Below are 21,947 nucleotides of genomic sequence, written 5' to 3' on the forward strand. Positions count from 1 at the left end.
GGATTTTCGTAAGAAGGAGGACAGAAAGGTGACACAACTGTAAAGGTCTTTTTACGAGCATATATATATATATAGACAACAACAGATTCATTTGTCGAGACACAAAAATAAAGATCTGCTTTCAGCGTATTTACAACAAAATTTGTTGCGCTATAAAATATTTTTGAAGGATCAAATTTTGTATCTACGCACACGTTGGCCAGGAGGCGTTTTGTCAGCGGAAATAACAATTTTATGCGTATCAATAGGCATCAAATCGATGGCTGTTTTGAACAGACGCAATAAATTATTATTTTCGTGGAAAAGATGTTGCAATTGCGAAACGATAGTCCTTTCAACGTCGGGAGAAATTTCGCAACGTGCATTCAATTCAGAATTTCTATCACTGATGAAGTACAGTTGTAAAAATTTATGATTCTCGCCTGAGAATGGTAGACGGGTAGAATGGTAGACCTCTATGATAAATTTGCCCTTTTACTTTGAAAGTAGACATAAATTGATAAAAAAAAACTTGTTTTATTTTTATTTAATTTCTAAGCGTTTTTGAATTAATGCCGGTTTTGATTTAGACTCATCGTACAGGAATGATTAATATATATATATATATATATATATATATATATATATATATATATATATATATATATATATATATATATATATATATATATATATATATATATATATATATATATATATATATATATATATATATATATATATATATATATATATATATATATATATATATATATATATATATATATATATATATATACTAACTGTTGGGGTGGCGCTTCGCGCCACCCCAACACCTAGTTGGAGGGGCGCTTCGCGCCCCCCCAAGCCCCCCCGCGCGCGTAAGTCGTTACGTGCCATATTAGTTACGTGCCATTGTAGCTGTGTCCCTGTGTCCCACCTGTGAATAGAGATAGATATAAATATATATTTTTAACTACGTAAAGCATGCGAATATACAACATTCTTCGCTGTCCCATTGTCTGTGCATATAAATAGCATTTATATTCCCTGTGTCCCGGTCGTCATTTGTGTCCTGGTGTCCCAGTTTGTAATTTCTCTTTGAGTGTCCCGGTCGTCATTTGTGTCCCGGTGTCCCGGTCTGTAATTTCTATTCAAACAATCCCTGTGTCTCAGTCGTCAATTATATATCCCGCCTGTGCCCCCAGCGTCCCCGTTGTAGTTGTGTCCCTGCGTCCCGGTCGTCATTTATATTCCCGGTCGTGATTTGTGTCCGGGTGTCCCAGTCTGTAATTTTTCTTTGAGGTTCCTGGTCGTCATTTATATTCCCTCTGTGTCGGTCGTCATTTGTGTCCCGGTCTGTAATTTATCTTTGAGTGTTTTTTCCTTTTATTTTTTTTAGTTTTTTACATTTTTTCAGTTTTTTTTTCTTCTTTATTTTTCAGCGTCACTATGAAGTACATATCGCCGAACCTTTGTTTTTTAACTTAAATCTGGTAGGCATTGATGACCTTATCCAAGTCAAAATCCCAAACCCAATCATCATCGCTATCATTTTCAGTTTTGATATGTTTTGACTCTCGCTTTCCAGGTGAATTTTCATCTAACTGCGCGGTTTTGCGTTCTTTAGCCGCAAGCCTGTTTTCTTGCTGTTCTTGTGATTCCCCGGCACGCTTTCTTTTCTTACTTTCTCTATCAGCTGCAAGCCTGTTTTCTTGCTGTTCTTGTGATTCCTCGGAACGCTTTCTTTTCTTACTTTTCTATCAGCAGTAAGTTTTTTGGCATAAACTCTTTGAGCAGCTTGCTCGGCTGTTGCCATTGTAGGTTCTTCAGTCATTTTACAACTAAACATTTTTCCGTGAACAAATGTCTTAAATACCGTTAATGACGTCACCGTCAAAGCAAAAATGACGACAATTAATTTCATGACGTCAGCCGACACAGAAACATGACGTCACCTGATCCACAGACAGACAGACAGACAACTTATTTTTATATATATAGATATATATATATATATATATATATATATGGCACTTACCCCAACACCTAGTTGGCGGGGCGCTTTGCGCCCCCCAAGCCCCCCCCCCCCGCGCGTAAGTCGTTACGCGCCATATTAGTTACGCGCCATTGTAGTTGTGTCCCTTTGTCCCACCTGTGAATGGAGATAGATAATTGTCCATGGGAAAAACAATCCGTATTCAGATCTATACCTCATTATTCTAATGATTTGTCTCTGAGTCCCGGTCGATATATATATATATACTAGCTGTTGGGGTGGCGCTTCGCGCCACCCCAACACCTAGTTGGTGGGGCGCTTCGCAAAACCCCAAAGCCCCCCCGCGCGCGTAAGTTATTACGCGCCATATTAGTTACGCACCATTGTAGTTGTGTCCCTGTGTCCCACCTGTGAATTACATTTAGACCTTAGATCCTCCTGTGCCGCCAGAGACACCCAGGGCATCCACGAAGAGCCTCCAGTCATCCCGCATCTGCGCCGCTGCCCAAACATCTTCCCACTGGGGCTGGATCGTCGTGTGGATGCTCGACAAATCCCTTTGGTAGGTGCGACGCAGCGTGTTCTTGGGTCGACCTCTCCTGCGAGTTCCCTGGGGTTGCCAATCTAGGATCTGCCTAGGGATCCTGTCTTCTTTCGTACGGATCACGTGCCCAAGGTGTCGCCATCTATGTTGCCGGATGACGTCTGTGACCCTGGGCTGGCCTATATATATATATATATATATATATATATATATATATATATATATATATATATATATATATATATATATATATGTTTTTAACTACGTAAAAAATTCGAATATACAACATTCTTCGCTGTCCCATTGTCTATGCATATAAATAGATTGTTAGGTTTACTGACTCTTGAACATACAACATATAATTGTCCATGGGAAAAACAATCCGTATTCAGATCCATACCTCATTATTCTAATGATGTGTCCCTGTGTCCCAGTCGTCATTTATATTCCCTGTGTCCCGGTCGTCATTGTGTCCCGGTGTCCCAGTTTGTGATTTCTCTTTCAGTTTCCCGGTCGTCATTTATATTCCCTGTGTCCCGGTGTCCCGGTCGTCATTTGTGTCCCAGTCTGTAATTTCTATTCGAACAATCCCTGTGTCCCGGTCGTCATTTATATATCCCGCCTGTGCCCCCGGCGTCCCCGTTGTAGTTGTGTCCCTTTGTCCCGGTCGTCATTTTATATTCCCTGTGTCCCGGTCGTGATTTGTGTCCGGGTGTCCCAGTCTGTAATTTCTCTTTGAGGTTCCCGGTCGTCATTTATATTCCCTGTGTCCCGGTCGTCATTTGTGTCCCGGTATGTAATTTCATCAGTTGACAAACATGACGTCAGTCGACAAATAACTTCATGACGCATACAGCTCAATCCTTAAAATGACGTCAGTCGACAAACATGACGTCAGTCGACACACAAACATGACGTAACTCGACAGACACACACACACAGACAACTTATTTTTATATATACAAAAGGCCCTGTCAAGATTGTGGCCTCTATTAGGTTTTCCATTGTTTTTTTTTACGGCAAGTCGCGTGCCATTGCAAAGCTTTGGTGGGTTGGTATTTCTTAAAAGTATTATTGGTACGCCTATTTTTAGTTGTAGCACGTGTGGTGGAAACCCTGAAAGATCCACGGGATTTAAAAATTCAGATGGATAATTAACCGCTTCATTTGGTTCCAAAACTGTGTCGACTGACTTGTAAAGGACTGCCTGGTCTCGAATCTTGGTCAACAATATTGTTGATTTCGTGGACGTCTATATTTTTGGGTGCGAGAATCGCTCTTTCACTTAGCCATTTATTATTTTATAATTTTTTAGAATATTCGGAAATACTTTTTCAATCAATTCATTTTTGGACTTCACTAAATTATAGAAATCAGCAGGTAGTTGTATACGTCCTGAAATTGAGTCTACTGGGAGCTTTCCGTTTCCAATTGCCAGTAATTGATCTGAAAATGTTTGACCAGAGTCATCGTTTTGCAATCGGACACGCATATTTGTAGTTAATTTTAATGTTTTTACGTGTGCCCATAAATTAGAATTTTTCAGGCAAGCATTCATTTCGTCTGCAGGAGTTGATCTAGGTATTATAGGTAATGTTTGCCTGAAATCTCCCGCAAGCAATATTAATGTGCTGCCAAAGGGTTTCGACTTCCCTCGCAAATCTTTCAAGCATTGATCCAGAGCCTCGAGCAATTTTTTGTGTGCCATTGTGCACTCATCCCAAATAATAAGTTTGCATTGCTGCAATACTTTACCCATCCCAGATGATTTGGAAATATTGCACATGGGAGTTTCTGTAGAATGCAAATTCAGAGGCAATTTCAAAGCGGAATGAGCAGTTCTTCCACCAGGCAGCAATGTTGCGGCTATTCCGGACGACGCAATTGCCAACGCTATATCATTTTTGATCGAATTGATGCCAGAATCAGTTTTATCACAAACGTTTTACCAGTACCTCCTGGCGCATCCAAAAAGAAAATTTCTCCAACGTTGTTATCGACACAATGCATTATCGTATCATAAATGCATTCAATTCAGAATTTCTATCACTGATGAAGTACAATTGTAAAAATTTATGATTCTCGCCTTAGAATGGCACGCTTTCTGTTCTTTCTTTCTCTATCAGCCTCAAGCCTGTTTCCTTGCTGTTCTTTTGATTCCTCGGCACGCTTTCTTTTCTGACTTTCTCTATCAGCAGCAAATTTTTTGGCATAGACTCTTTGAGCATCTTCCTCGGCTGTTGCCATTGTAAGTTCATCAGTCATTTTAAAGTTAAACATTAATAGATTTCTACGTGAACGCATGTCTTAAATATCTTTAATGACGTCACCGTCATAGCAAAAATGACGACAACTAACTTCATGACGTCAGTCGATACAGAAACATGACGTCACCTGACAGACAGACAGACACACAGACAGACAACTTATTTATATATATATATATATATATATATATATATATATATATATATATATATATATATATATATATAAATATATATATATATATATATATATATATATATATATATATATATATATATATATATATATATATAAAAAATTTAGTCTTGGCTTCAGTTCATATTAAGGAATAAAACGTAATAGTTTTCATTTGTTATTCCTAAATTATTTTGCCTTTGTTTTATTTGTATGTAACAGACATTTGTGACAGCTTAGATTCTACTTTTTTTGTCTCTAGGCGTTTACAACCCCTCCCCCCAGAAACAGCTCCACATGGTAAGATACCCCTTCTGCAGGTATATTCCTCCGAAAAATACCCCCTCGGGAAGAGGGTTTTCCGCATGGGCACTTCCAGATAAGCTAGGACGATGAAATTTGGCAGGCGTATCAGAGAACAGACAAGATTAAATCAGATTAAATCTTGTTGAGCCTTCAGATATAAACAGAATTAGTTCTAAAGCAATAACGAGGGGAGGATGGAGGTAAAAATTTATATATAATCCCCAGGAACATAACCAGGTCATTTATTTTTTGTTGTTGTTTTTTTGGAGGGGGGGTATTCATTATAGAGAGGAGTACAATAAAAGCTTTATGGACACATTGGAAAACGGATGAAATTGATATTTCATCCGTTTTGGCTGATGGAAATATTCCTGGTCTAGGCTGTTCTTATGAAGGTAAAGAGAAAGATTAAAGCCCAAAATGAACAGAATTTATACCATTCAAAAGGGGGATGAAGACTGTCCCCTCTTCATACCCACTATCCCTTCATAGTCGCAAAAATTTGCTTGGGGGTTAATTGCATCAGAAATGGCACTTCAGACGGATAAATCGTTTATGTAAGAGTTGTGGACGTGTTTTTAATCGAAAGAGGTAAAGTGAATGTTCATTAGATATTGATGCTAGAAACTGATTCAAGCTGAGGGATTTTCTTACCCTGCAAAGGAAATTCTAAGATCTTCTAGGGATGAACCCAATAATTATTGTCAAGGTGGTTTGGTGGTTGCTTTAAAACTTTCTTTAGTGGAAAATATTGCTTGCTTATTTGTCAGGTTTGGGGTGGAGATTGTGAATTTATTTAGAACCAATGACTATAATTCTTTGAGAGATGAACATTCTAGTTGTAAATGGTTATGAATCCACAAAAAACGCAGTTCTGTGAGAAAAATATGATGTTTTACTGGCCGGTTCCCTTTTTAGCACGAGCCTGACAGGGCAAGATAAGTATTTTCGTTAAGACCAGCACTACGAACACAACTTATAAAGGGGTCAGAGCTTTGGAAAAAGGTCAGTTGGTGGAAGACAAAAAAGAAGTTAGGGTATAAGCAACAGAAGAGACTAAAAAAAGAAAGTCAAGAAATGTGCACTTCTAAATAGCGAAAAAAAATTTTGGCGTTGCTTTTTATTACTTATGTTGGGTGGTTTAAACAAGGAACAGTATAAAATCTAGAAGACCATTACTGGTATAAATCAATCTAAAAATAGGGGAGAAATCTGTAAAAAAAAATTGACAAATTTTGGTCTGGTTGGTCTTTTGTTTGTATTTTTGGGTTGCTGTCTAATCCCGATCTTTATATATCCTTATGATCTGGTTGTTCTTTATCTATTAATTCTCTTGACCTACTTCTACGTTCGATTTTAGGTTTCTGGGCCATACCTCATAGGGAATTGATTTCTTATTGTTTGCGACATATAAAATTTCATGTCTATTGGGATTTAAACTGAAAATAAAAGAAAAAAATCACTTCTGTAATTATGTATTTTATTGCTTTTTCCAAGTCATATCTTAATGTGTTATAAGTTTTGCCTCTCTCTTTTGAACTGTAGTATAAAAACAGTGTTTACAAGAGTGTGGTACATGACTTTAAGTGATTCGGCTCCGCTTAGAAGGAATTTGGCTGTGCTTACCAAATTCAATCATGCGCAGGCTGATATCAAGGTTTAAGTTTTATTCATAGCTCGACCTTTCGTATACTGTAGCCTAACCGTGAATCCTGAGCAAGGTCAGTCAGATCGAAATTTTGAAGCAACAGAACGTGAGATGTAAGTCATTTTGCTTCTTTTTAGTTAGTGTTATATGAGGTCAATATAAACTTTCTGAACTTTGCAGTCTGTAAATTGTTCCTTGGGCTCTTTTTGTATTTTTTTTACTCTCAGTAATCCCAAGATTACTTCAATAGAACTAAATAATATCGTTATTATATATTAAGCAAAGCTGCTGAAAATCAAGTCATGACAAAAGGAGTATTCATTAGCAACTGGATAAAAAAAAGAGAACTACACAAGCCTCTGTGAGCAGTGGCGTCATTTTGTAAAATCAAAAAGGGGAGGGAGTCAAATTCGTCGTTTTTTCAGTTTTCCAATGAAAAAAGCAAAAACACAGACGTTTCAATAGAAAAATCCTCAAAATAGGCTTTTCCTTAATACTAGAGAGGTGAAAAATATGTCGGTTATGTCAATCACGTATCTAGGGCTTGTGCGCATTCTTCTCATCAAGTTTCATCAAGATTTCTCCACTCTAAGCGTTTTCCAAAATTTCCAACCCTCCCCCTCAACTCCCCCTAATGACACTGGACCCGGTTAGGATTTAAAATAAGAGATCTGAGTTACAAGATTCTTCCAAATATCAAATTTCATTAAGATCTAATCGCTCCTTCCTAAGTTTAAAATACCTCAGTTTTCAAAATTAACCCTCCCTCCCAACTCATCCAAAGAGAGCGGATCCATTCTGTTTATGTCAGTCCTAAATACGTCAATCACGTATTTAGGACTTATGCTTTTTTCACATCAAGTTTCATCCCGATCCCTCCGCTCTAAGTGTTTTCCAAGATTTTAGGTTTTCCCCTCCAACTCCCCCGGTGTCACCAGATCTGGTCAGGATTTAAAATAAGAGTTCTGAGACATGATGTCTAAATATCAAATTTCATTAAGACCCGATCACATTTTCATAAGTTAAAAATGCCTCGTTTTCTAATTTTTCCGAATTAAAAGTTCCCTCACTCCCCCCAGATGGTCGAATCGGGGAAACAACTATTTCTGATTAAATCTCTAATACACCTGCCAAATTTCATCATCATAGCTTATATGGAAGTTCCCAAACTAGCGAAACCGGGACAGACAGACAGACCGACAGAAATTGCGATCGCTGTGTCACTTAGTAAATACCAAGTGCCATAAAAATAAGATTCAAAAACTAAATGAATCAGAAGAATCAGTATTTTTGGCTGATTCTGACTATTCAAAATTCCTTACGTGTACCCATCAAAAGTTGGAATCCTTATAGCCACAGTGAAGTATTTATTTGTTTCTTTGTCTACTAGTTTTTATTCATACGGTAACGGTATTGAACCACTGTCGTAGAATATCAAGAAAGAGCTCATTAAAAAAAATCAAAGAAGGTGCTCTTTTAAATTCTTTTTATGGCTCTTGGTATTAACCAAGTGACATATTAGCGATCGTAAATTCTGTCGGTCTATCTGTCCCGGTTTTTATGGCACTTGATATTAACCAAGTGGTATTGGTATTAACCAATAAAAAACCAAGTGGTATTGATATTAACCAATAAAAAATTGAGGTATTTTTAACTTAAGAACGGGTGACCGGATCTTAATAAAATTTGATTTTTAGAAGGAACTCCTGTCTCAGAGCTCTTATTTCAAATCCCGACCAGATCTTTTGATATTGGGGGGAGTTTGAGGGGGAAACCGGAAATCTTGGAAAACGCTTATAAATGTCGTAGATGCGGGATTGATGTAATCGGACTGGATCCGCTCTCTTTGGTGGAGTCAGGTGGTGTGGTTCAGTGCTTTGGCAAGTTAGGTGCTTTTGGACGTACAGGGAGCTGCACAAATTGACTTGATAAAGTCGTTTTCTACGATTCGACCACCTGGGGGGCTGAAGCGAGTGGAAAAATTAGAAAAATTGGGGTGTTTATAACTCACGAGTGAGTGATCGGATCTTGATGAATTTTAATGTTTAGAAGGACCTCGTGACTCAGAGTTCTTATTTTAAATCCCGACCGGCATTAAGCCTCTGATTTTCCTTTTAAAGCAATCTATTGATTCTTAGAATTTCGCTAGAGCTCATACCATATGGGCTCTTGACTCTTGGCTCTTCCGTCCTCGTCACAAGTGCCATATGAGCTCTTAGCTCTTGTCAAGGAGGCACACTCGTGCCTCTATAAAGAGGCGACACACGACAATGTTAAGCGATCTTCGGTTCCAGTGGTCGCAGACGGATGGGGAGGGATGCATTTCGTAGCCCGAGCTCCAACTAAGAAACCTGCAAAATTTCATCCCCCTCCAACTTTTTCTTCATGGGGAAAATCTGGCCGAAAGTTTCGACCTGTCAACCCAAGCCCCCCTTTAACGTTGTCCGATCGGGCTGAAATTCACAAGTTAAGGTCCCCTAGGGCCCAGGAGCTTATCCGCGAAATTTCAGCTTGATCCGATAACTCCTTCCCTGTTTTCCAGAAACCACGCATAGCCACTTAAAATTCATTTACTTTTTTTTTCGCCACGCCTACAGGTCACACCCGACATCGGATCTGGGTGTACGAAGACTCATTCGATGCGGAATTCTCCGAGTAAGTGCCCATGAAAGTTTCGTAGGAAAATCTTAACCCCCCGAAAGTTTCGAAGGGGGAGGAGAAATTAGAAAAAATTAGGTATTTTTAACTTATGAATGGGTGACGAGATCTTAATGAAATATGATATTTAGAAGGATATTGTGACTCAGAGCTGTTATTTCAAATCCCGACCGGATCCGGTGACATTGGGGGGAGTTGGAGGGGGAAACCTAAAATCTTCAAAAACACTGAGAGTGGAGGGATCGGGATGAAACTTGGTGGGAAAAATAAACAGAAGAGCTTTTATTTTAAATCCCAACCAGATCTGGGGACATTTGGGGGGGGGGGAGCTGGAGGGAAAAACCAGAAATCTTGGGAAACGCTTAGAGTGGAGAGATTGGGATGAAACTTGGTGGGTAGAAAAGGCAAATGTCGTAGATACGTGACTGATGTAACCAGACTGGGTCCGCTCTCTTTGGGGGAGTTAGGGGGGGTCCAGTGCTTTGGGAAGTTTGGTGCTTCTGGACGTGCTAGGATGATGAAAATTGGCAGGCGCGTCAGGGACCTTTCCCCGATCCGACCATCTAAGGGGCTGAAGGGAGACGAAAAATAGAAAAAATTATGTATTTTTAACTTAGGAGTGGTTGATCAGATTTTAAGGAATTTTGATATTTAGAAGGACCTCGTGTCTCAGAGCTCTTAAATCCTAACCGGCATTAAGCCTCTGATTTCACTTTTAAAGCAATCCATTGATTCTTACAATTTTGCTAGAGCTCATGCCATATGAGCTCTTGGCTTTTGGCTCTTCCGGCCTCGTCACAAGTCCCATATGAGCTCTTAGCTCTCGTTTTTCTTCTTTTTTTTTTGATAAGCCGAGTGAAATGAACTGAAAATAACAACAAATTAACAAAATTATAAGAGGAGTTAAACCTTCTTGAACCTAAATACAGAGTCACTAGTAAATAAAGAGCTACATCAAAATTATAAATAGATGGAAATTAGCATACATATGAGATTATATTGTCACCTTAACCTTTGGCTTTACCCTAAAGTATTACTTTTTTATTTTTTTATTTTTTTTAAACTAAAATATTTCTTCCAATTATGAATTTTCATGCTAAGAAGGTTTAGAACAATTTAGTCTCGGCTTCAGTTCATATCAAGGAAGAAAATGTAATGCTTTTCATTTGTTATTCTTAAATTATTTTTGCTTTGTTGTATTTGCATGCAACAGAGATTTGTGACAGCTTGGATTCCTCGTTTTTTGTTTCTAGGTTTTAAAACCCCTCCCTCCAGAAACGCCCTCACATGGTAAGAAACTCTTTCTGCAGATATATTCCTTAGGACAGAACATATCAAAAATAGAATAAATACTTTGACAAAATTAATATGTGCAGCTAAATGTGCAGAAAAAAATACATTGTAAGAATATTCAATTCAGCTCAAAGACTCTATAGATTTAAAAGTTCCAATTATTCTAGGTTTATTTTTAGTATCATCAGTCCGTATCGTTCAGTAGTATTGTCCCGTAGCATTATTAGCAGTGAGATACTCATAATGGTTTAATCACATAATTAAATATAAAAAAACTAGTTTTTTTAACTAAAAGTAAGGAGCGACATTAAAACTTAAAACGAACAGAAATTACTCCGTATATGAAATGGGTTGTCCCCTCCGCAATCCCACGCTCTTTACGCTAAAGTTTGACTCTTTGCCACAATTCTACTTTTTAAAAAAAATAAAAACTTTAGCGTAAAGAGCGTGGGACTGCGGAGGGGACAACCCATTTCATATACGGAGTAATTTCTGTTCGTTTTAAGTTTTAATGTCGCTCCTTACTTTTAGTTAAAAAAACTAGTTTTTTTTTATTTAATTTCTGAACGTTTTTGAATTAATGCATGTTTGATTTTGGCTCTCCGCACATAAATTATTGAAATGAAATTAGTATATTAATTTTTTTTTTTTGGCTAAATGGCTTTCTCTTAGTTTTGATCAGACGATTTTGAGAAATAAGGGGTGGGGAAGGAGGCCTAGCTGCCCTCCAATTTTTCGGTTACTTAAAAAGGCTACTAGAACTTTTAATATTCAACGAACGTTTTTATTAGTAAAAAATATACGTAACTTAAGAATTAACTTACGTAACAAACTTTTATATTCTTATATTTTTATTACGTGTACGAAGGGGTTTGTACCCTCGTTAATACCTCGCTCTTTACACTAAATCGTAAGTTTTGTCCCAATTCTTTAAGAATGACCCCTGAATCAAAAAGGCCGTAGAATAAATAGTTGAAATCACTAAAAATATTTTAGCATAAAGAGCGAGGTATTTATCTCCTCCTAAATACCTCGCTCTTTATGCTAAAGTATTTTTAGAACCCCTCATATGCGTAATAATCTCTGTTCGTTTTAAATTTCAATGCTATTCCTTACTTTCATTTGAAAAAACGTTTTCATGTTTATTTTTTCATTGTTTTTTTTTATAGCAATGCTAGAAAATCCTGCACCCTTTTCATTGAATTTTTCTTCCCCCATGACATATTCCTCAAAGGAAAGATCCTCCCACAAAGCCCTCTCCCATCAACCCCACCCCCCAAACCAAAAATCCCCATGAAAACGTCTCTACACTTCCCAATAACCATTACTATATGTAAACACTGGTCAAAGTTTGTAACTTGCAGCCCCTCCCTCAGGGATTGTGGGGGAGTAAGTCATTCCCAAAGACATAGTTATTATGGTTTTCGACTATGCTGAACAAAATGGCTATCTTAAAATTTTAATCTGTTGACATTTGGAAAAAATGAGCATGGGAGGGGGCCTATTTGCCCTCCAATTTTTTTGGTCACTTAAAAAGGGCACTAGAACTTTTCATTTCCGTTAGAATGAGTCCTCTCGCAACATTCTAGGACCACTTGGTCGATAAGATGACCCCTGGGAAAAAAAAAACAAAAAAAAACAAACAAACAAATAAACACGCACCCGTGATTTGTCTTCTGGCAAAAAAAATACAAAATTCCACATTTTTTAGATAGGAGCTTGAAATTTTTGTTATAGAGTTCTCTGATATACCGAATGCGATAGTGTGATTTTCGTTAAGATTCTATGACTTTTAGGGGATGTTTCCCCCTTTTTTCCAAAATAGGGCAAATTTTCTCAGGCTCGTAACTTTTGATGACAAAGACTAAATTAATTGAAACTTATATATTTAGAATCAGCGTAAAAATTCGATTCTTTTGCTGTATCTTTTAGCATCAAAATTCCGTTTTTTTAGAGTTTCTTTTACTATTGAGCCGGGTCGCCCCTTACTACAGTTCCTTACCACGAACTGTTTGAAAAGAAAATAATTCGGTATTTCGGGGCTTCTGACATTATTACTCCTTTGCGGAAGTTAGGCTCAAAATTGAAAAAAGGATTATATTTTTTCTCTGGGCCCCTTCCACCTCTTAGTTCGTTTATTTTCCCGTTAGTTTTCACCTGTTTTCGCTTTATAGTTGTGTTATCTCTTAGTAGTTCTTTCGTTAGTTGAGTTATGGTTGTGGTATATATGTCTTATAGCTCGTATAGTTGTGCTATTTTCAAATTATACTCCATAATAGAGAGGCTCCGAACACCCAGCATTGTATATTAAGCTCTTAATTCGACGTTTTTTTCTAACGTGACCAGATTCGTCCTGCGCCCTTTTCATTGAATTTTTTCCCCCATGGCATATTTCTCCAAGGAAAGATCCTCCCACATAGCCCCCTCCCTCAACCCTACCCCCAAAACCAAAAATATCCCCCTGAAAACGTCTGTACATTTCCCAATAACCATTATTATATGTAAACACTGGTTGAAGTTTGTAACTTGCAACCCCTCCCCCAGGGACTGTGGGAGAGTAAGTCATCCCCAAAAACATAGTTATTATGATTTTCGACTATGCTAAACAAAATGGCTATCTCGAAATTTTGATCCGTTGACTTTGGGAAAAAAATGAGCGTGGGAGGGGGCCTAGATGCCCTCCAATTTTTTTGGTCACTTAAAAAGGGCACTAGAACTTTTCATTTCCGTTAGAATGAGCCCTCTTGCGACATTCTAGGACCACTTGGTCGATACGATGACCCCTGGGGAAAAAAAAAACAAATAAACAAATAAACACGCACCCGTGATTTGTCTTCTGGCAAAAAATGCAAAATTCCACATTTTTGTAGATAGGAGCTTGGAACTTCTACAGTAGGGTTCTCTGATACGCTGAATCTGATGTGTCATTTTCGTTAAGATCCTATGACTTTTAGGGGGTGTTTCCCCCTATTTTCCTAAATAAGGCAAATTTTCTCAGGCTCGTAACTTTTGATGGCTAAGACTAAACTTGATGAAACTTATATATTTAAAATCAACATTAAAATGCGATTCTTTTGATGTAGCTATTGATATTAAAATTCAATTTTTTAGAGTTTTGGTTACTATTGAGCCGGATCGCTCCTTACTACAGTTCGTTACCACGAACTGTTTGATAAAATTCATTCATTTATTCATCTGCAGTCTCCAATAAACCTGTAACAGGCATTTGATCATCCTAAATCCATTTCAATCCTTTAATTTCTTTAATCAAACAGTTCGTGGTAACGAACTGTAGTAAAGAGCGACCCGGCTCAATAGTAACCGAAACAATAAAAAATTAAATTTTGATACCAATAGTTACATCAAAGGAATCGCATTTTTATGCTAATTTTGATCAGAAGTTATGAAGTTACGAGCCTGAAAAAATTTGCCTTAATTTAGACAAATAGGAGGAAACAATCTCTAAAAGTCACATAATCTTAACGAAAATCACACCATAAGATTCAGCATATAAGAGAACTCTTCTATAGAAGTTTCAAGCTCCGATCTACAAAAATGTGGAATTTTGTATTTTTTTTTGCCAGAAGACAGATCACGGATGCGTGTTTATTTGTTTTTTGTTTTTGTTTTTATCGCCAGGGGTGAGCGTGCCGACCCAGTGGTCCTATAATGTCACAAGAGAGCTCATTCTAACGGAAATTAAACGTTTATTTAGTAATCTAAGTGACCTAGAAAATTGGGAGGCACCTTGGCTCCTCATACGCTAATTTTTTTTCAAAACCAGATAAAAATTTTGGGAAAGCCGTTTTGTTCAGCTTAGTCGAAAAACCTGATAATTATGTCTTTTGGGACGACTTAATCCCAAGGGGAAGGGCTGGAAGTTATCGGGGGGCTTGGGGGGTCGCGAAGCCCCCCACCAACTAGTTACTAATAAAAACATTTGTAAAAAATAAAAAGTTCTAGTTGTCTTTTCAAGTAATCAAAAATTGGAGGTTAACTAGGCCTCCTCCCCACCCCTTTTTCTTATCTAAATCGTCCGATCAAAACTATGAGAAAGCCATTTAGCAAAAAAAATAATAATATGTAAATTTTGTTTTAATTATTCATGTGCGGTAAGCCAAAATAAAACATGCATTAATTCAAAAACGTTCAGAAGAAAAAAAAATTTTTAACTGCAAGTAAGGAGGGACATTAAAACTTAAAACGAACAGAAATTATTCTGTATATGAAAGGGGTCATCCCCTCCTCAACACCTCGCTCTTTACGCTAAAGTTTTTTTTATTGTTTTAAAAAGTAGAGTTGTGAGAAAGAGTCAAACTTTAGAGTAAAGAGAGAGGCGTTTAAGAGGGGACAACTCTTTTAATCTACAGAATAATTTATGTTCGTTTTAAGTGTTAATGTTGCTCCTTACTTGCAATTACAAAAGAAACTTGTTTTTGAATTTAATACTATGAAAAGAGATTCTGCTCTCAGACCCGACAAGTCAGCAAAATGAAATTTTGAACAAAGGATCTTTAAACACGAGTATAAAATTGGACCAGTTTATTGTTTCCTTAATTTAATTCCAATAAAGTACAAAAGAATATTTAAAGCAAAACCTGGTAGTTTTATTTTTACCTGGTCTGAAGTATAAAAATGGTGGATATGAAGAAATCGAAAATAATATAAATTAAAAAAAAAATTAATTGGTCAGAGTGAAAATTCTAGATTTCTTTATTTTATTCCTAAGTAATTATTTTTGTTTTTATATTTTGAACTCTTAATGAGAATTAATAAAACCAACAAAGTCGAAATTAACTTCAAATTGTACCTCGTTTTTATTTAATGTATTCCAAACTTTTCAGCTTTTTAATCTGAATCGTTAATTTTATTTCTATCTATGAACAAAAAATTACATTTTGATTTTATTTCTACTGCCTAAACTGCGACTTGGCAACCTACTGTTGATGTAATATTGACATTATACGTCTGCCACTCACCAACATTTTAGATATCCGAATTCTTTGTCCAAAACCAATTGAAATACCTTCACTTCACCGCTCATAATGCCGAAAATTTCGTATTTAAAACCTTTTCAAATCCGCCGCTGGAGATTGGCCGCTTGGCAGTAACGCTTGGCAGGATTCCGCCGCTTGGCAGTTCGTCCAAGCAACGTATATCAGCAACCATCTCTCATTAATAATAAATGAAGCAATGATCTATCAGAAATATCTTACTCAATAATCTAACAAGAGCTAAGAGCTCATATGGCACTTGTGACGAGGCAAGAAGAGCTAAGAGCCAAGAGCTCATATGGTATGAGCTCTAACAAAATTCTAAGAATCAATAGATTGATTTAAAAGGAAAATCAGAGGCTTAATGCCAGTCGGGATTTAAAATAAGAGCTCTGAGTCACGATGTCCTTCTAAATATCAAAATTCATTAAGATCAGATCACCCACTCGTAAGTTATAAATAACTCATTTTTAAAATTTTTCCTCTCCCTTTAGCCCCCCAGATGGTCAAATCTAGAAAAGTGAGTTTATCAAGTCAATTTGTGCAGCTCCCTGACACGCCTACCAATTTTCATCGTCCTAGCACGTCCAGAAGCACCAAACTCGCCAAAGCACTAAATCCCTCCCCTAACTCCCCCAAAGTGAGCGAATCCAGTACGGTTACGTCAATCACGTATCTGCGATATTTGCTTATTCTATCAACCATCCCCGTTCCTCCACTATAAGCGTTTTCCAAGATTTCTGATTTCCCCCTCCAACTCTCCCCAATGTCAACAGATCTAGTGAGGATTTGAAATAAGAGCTCTGAGACATGAAATCCTTCTAAATATCAAATTTCATTAAGATCCGGTCACCCGTTCTTAAGTTAAAAATACCTCAATTCTCCTAATTTTTCCAAATTAACACCTCCCAGCTCCTCCAAAGAGAACGGATCCATTCCAATTATGTCAACAACGTATCTAGAGCTTGTGCTTTTTCTTCCCATTGAGTTTCATCCCGATCTCTCCACTATAAGCGTTTTCCAAGATTTCTGTTTCCCTCCTCCAACCCCCTATGTCCCCGGATCCATTTCAAGTCGAAAATAGTGCATCTGAGACATAAAATCCTTCTATATATCAAGTTTAATTAAGATCCGATCGCCTATTCGTAAGATAAAAATACCCCGATTTTCACGTTTTCCAAGAATTCCGGTTTCCCCCTCTAACTCCCCCCAATGTCACAGGATCTGGTTGGAATTTAAAATAAGAGCTTTAAAGCACAAAATCCCTCTAAATATCAAAATTAATTAAGATCTGATCACCCGTTCATAAGTCACAAATACCTCGTTTTTCCGAATTATCCCCCCCCCCAATTCCACTAAAGAGAGCGGATCCGGTCCGGTTATATCAGTCACGTATCTAAGACTTGTTTTTATTCTTCCTATCCAGTTTCATCCTGATCTTTCCACTTTAAGTACTTTCCAAGATTTCCGCCCCCCCCCCTCCAATGACGCTGGATCTGGTTAATATTTAAAATAAGAGATCTGAACTACGAGATCCTTCTAAATATGATCTTTCATGAAGATCCTGTCCCTCCTTCGTAAGTTAAAAATACATCATTTTTGCTAATTTTTTCAGAATTAACCCTCCCCCCCATTCTTCAAAATAGAGCAAATCAGTTTCAATTATGTCAATAAGCAGAAAGACTTCTTCTTATTTTCCCCACCAAGTTTCATCCCGATCCCTCCACTCTAAGCGTTTCCATGATTTTTGGTCCCCCCAAACTCCCCCCAATGTCACCAAATCCGGTCGGGATTTAAAATAAGAGTTTTAAGACACGATATCCTTCTAAATATCAAATTTCATTGAGATCCGATCACTCGTTCGTAAGTTAAAAATACCTCATTTTTTCTAATTTTTCAGAATTAACCCTCCCTCACGAATAAGAATCATCATTCCACGATTTATGCATCATATCGATACAAAACTAGCTCAAATAAACTAACTCCCGATATTTCTCTGTATTTTTAAAATTCTGAAAAAAAAACAACAGTGATATGCTGACAAACAAATACAACGTAGGGACAATAGGGAAAATTTTAATTTTCAGCACAATACAAGAATAAGAGAGAAACTATATATATATATATATATAAAAGAACTTACATCAAATTGTGGAAGCTGTCTCCTCGCTGTGCTTTCTGAATTTTTCTGGTAGCTCAAAAGGTAAGTTGGGCCATTTGAGGTGGCCATTTTAAGCAAAAGTTAAATACAGTGAATGAGAAGCTGTATTCATTCGGCTAACTTGAAAAAAGCCATAATGAAATACACATTGGTAATCACATATTACCAAGAATGGAGGAGACAGCTTCTTTCATATAATGAATAATTACTGTTTGTTTTAAGTTTTAATGTCGCTCTTCACTTTCACCAGAAAAAATATACCCCGGGTCTTGGTAATATGGTCTTGGTTACTATCCTGTTAGGTCTTGGTTACTAGTTTGCCTGTAAATCCATGTGAATTCAGTCCCCCTTTATTATACCAGTCTAGTCAACATTGTCCATCATCAGAGTCCTGTCCATCTCTTGAGTCCTGGTTGAACTTCGTTGAAGTAAGGATGCTAGGGCTATTTTTAAAAAAAGTTTTAAAAAGTGTTTTTAATTATTCAGTTTTTAATCCTCACAATTTGATGTAAGTTCTTTTATATATATATACTAGCTGTTGGGGTGGCGCTTCGCGCCACCCCAACACCTAGTTGGTGGGGGCGCTTCGCGCCCCCCCCAAGCCCCCCCGCGCGCGTAAGTCGTTACGCTTTTTTTTTCTTTTTTAGTTTATTTAGATTTTTAGATTTTTTAGTTTTTTTATTAGTTTTTAGTTTTTTTTTCTTTTTAGTTTTTTTGTAGTTTTTACCTTCTTTTTAGTTTTGTTAATTTTTTTTTTTTACTTATGTCCTGGTCGTCATTTATACTCCCTGTGTCCCGGTGCTTTGTTGAATGCTAATCGAACATTCCTTTTGTCCTGGTCGCTTTCTCTTTGAGTGTCGTCATTTATTTTTTTCTTTTTTAGTTCTTTTAGTTTTTACCTTTTTTAGTTTTTTTTAGTTTTTTAGATGAAAATTTTTTTTAGTTTTTTCCTTTGTTTCTTTTTAGTTTTTTATTGGTTTTTACCTTTATGTTAGCTTATTTTTCAGTTTTTTCCTTTTTTTTTAGTTTTTTTTTATTTTTTATTTTTTTTTAGTTTTTTACCTTTTTTTAGTTTTTTTAGTTTTTTTAGTTTTTTTAGTTTTTTAGCTTTTTTACTTTTTTTATTAGTTTTTAGTTTTTTTGTAGTTTTTGCCTTTTTTTAGTTTTTTCAGTTTTTTTTAGTTTCTTTTTTAGTTCTTTTAGTTTTTACCTTTTTTAGTTTTTTTTAGTTTTTTAGATGAAAATTTTTTTTAGTTTTTTCCTTTTTTTCTTTTTAGTTTTTTATTGGTTTTTACCTTTATTTTAGCTTATTTTTCAGTTTTTTCCTTTTTTTTAGTTTTTTTTATTTTTTATTTTTTTTAGTTTTTTACCTTTTTTTAGTTTTTTTTAGTTTTTTTAGTTTTTTAGCTTTTTTACTTTTTTTATTAGTTTTTAGTTTTTTTTTTGTAGTTTTTGCCTTTTTTTAGTTTTTTCAGTTTTTTTTTTTAGTTTTTTATTGGTTTTTACCTTTATTTTAGCTTATTTTTCAGTTTTTTCCTTTTTTTTAGTTTTTTTTAGTTTTTAGTTTTTTTAGTTTTTTACCTTTTTTTAGTTTTTTTAGTTTTTTTAGTTTTTTAGCTTTTTATTTTTTTTATTAGTTTTTAGTTTTTTTTGTAGTTTTTGCCTTTTTTTAGTTTTTTTAGTTTTTTAGCTTTTTTATTAGTTTTTAGTTTTTTTTGTAGTTTTTGCCTTTTTTTAGTTTTTTTAGTTTTTTAGCTTTTTTATTTTTTTTATTAGTTTTTAGTTTTTTTTGTAGTTTTTGCCTTTTTTTAGTTTTTTCAGTTTTGACGTCACCTGATCCAGTTTTTTCAGGTGACGTCACCTGATCCATCCACAGACAGACAGACAACTTATTTTTATATATATAGATATATATAGTTTCTCTTTTATTCTTGTATTGTGCTGAAGACGGCCCTTGGACATAAGGCCGAAATATCTACAGAAATAATTTCCACTGTCTTAAAATTTTCCATATTGTCCAAACCTTCCACCCAACGCTTTGTATAACTTAGGTGATGAAACTAAAGAAGGCATCATAAAAAAAAATCACCCGGAAGTAATGAGTAGCATTAAAACTTAAAACGAACTTTGGGGAGGGTGTGTGGGTCGGATATTCAACCTTTGTTTCCTAGGGGGAGGAGGTCGTAATCGGGAAACGCGCATTTTTAGGCCAGTAAATAGCTATTTTATCAGGGAAAATGTTTCCTGAAACTTTACAGGGGAAGCGATCCTTTCTTAACGTTTCAATTTAAGCTAAATATGGTCCCCGCAGATCTATGGACCTGGTCGGATCCGGCATTCGCTCCCGAAATACTCCTCCGAACACAAGTTTGAGCTGCCACATAGAAAGTACAAAATTTTGTACTTTCGCTCCCGAATATACTCCCTCATGCAAAAGTTTGAGCAGCCATATTGAAAATACAAAATTTTGAATTTTTTGGACAATATCTATGAAAAATACAATTATGAAAAAGATGGTTATCTCAAAATTTTGATCGGATACATTGGGAAAAAATGGGGTGGGTGATATCTTGTTGCCCTTCAACCACTTTTGACTCTTATAAACAGCACTACAACTTTTAACTTGCAGTCTAATGAGCCACCTCCAAAGTTTATACGGCTATCCCTTCCATAAAAAGAGCCTCTAAAAAAGATAATAGTACATTGAACCCTTTTGGCTTTTTACTATAGGCAACGCTATAACATTACCTCTGACTTAAACAGGTGAGTATAAATTTCAATTTTACTACTACTACTAATAATAACTCACTGCAGCATCAAGCCGCCTGAGGCCAACACAGCTACGCACGCTCCTCCTCCAACCCAATCTATTCAAGGCCTCCCTCTTTACACCCTCCCAGAAAGTTCCCATTTGATTTAAATCTTTATTCATAATATCCCAACCCAGACGAGGACGACCTGCTTTCCGTGAAGCCCCAGACGGTTGGCCAAAAAGGACAATCTTCGGCAATCTATCATCCTTCATCCGTAGAACGTGGCCTAACCATCTCAACCTTTCTTTCATTATAGCCCTAGAATACGGGATTGAACCGCATTCTTCGTATAGCCTACCGTTTGAAACACGGTCAGTCAGTCGGGTACCCAGAACAATCCGTAGGCAATTTCTGTGGAAAACATCTAGTAAATTTTCGTCTGCTTTTCAGAGCGTCCATGCTTCAGAGCCACATTTGACCACTGTCATCACTGTAGCTTCCAATATTTTAATCTTGGTTTGCAGACTTAACGTGGCCTAACCATCTCAACCTTTCTTTCATTATAGCCGTAGAAAACGGGATTGAACCGCATTCTTCGTATAGCCTACCGTTTGAAATACGGTCAGTCAGTCGGGTACCCAGAACAATCCGTAGGCAATTTCTGTGGAAAACATCTAGTAAATTTTCGTCTGCTTTTCAGAGCGTCCATGCTTCAGAGCCACATTTGACTACTGTCATCACTGTAGCTTCTAATATTTTAATCTTGGTTTGCAGACTTATCTTCCTATTCTTCCAAACTTTTTTTAACTGTGAAAAAACGCCCTGAGCCTTAGCTATTCTACTTTTAGCATCTTCACTGCTCCAACCGGCTTTACTAATAATACTACTAAGGCAAGTGAAGCTGCCAACCTGATCAATCTTTTCGTTACCCAACGTCACCTTCTCAACTTCACTTATTCCTAGCCTTAGTGACTTAGTCTTCTTAATATTAATTTCCAAGCCTATTCTAGCACCCTGAACTCGCAAAACCTCTAAAAATTCATTCATTTTGCTCACACTTTCATCTAATATTCTTAAATCATCAGCATAATCTAAGTCCAGGAGCGTTTTTCCTCCCCATTTGATTCCGTGGTCTCCAATTGCCTTTCCTGTGTTCCTTAAGACGAAGTC

The sequence above is a fragment of the Artemia franciscana genome, chromosome 21, assembly GCF_032884065.1.
Source record: "Artemia franciscana chromosome 21, ASM3288406v1, whole genome shotgun sequence".
NCBI classification, from domain to species: domain Eukaryota; kingdom Metazoa; phylum Arthropoda; class Branchiopoda; order Anostraca; family Artemiidae; genus Artemia; species Artemia franciscana.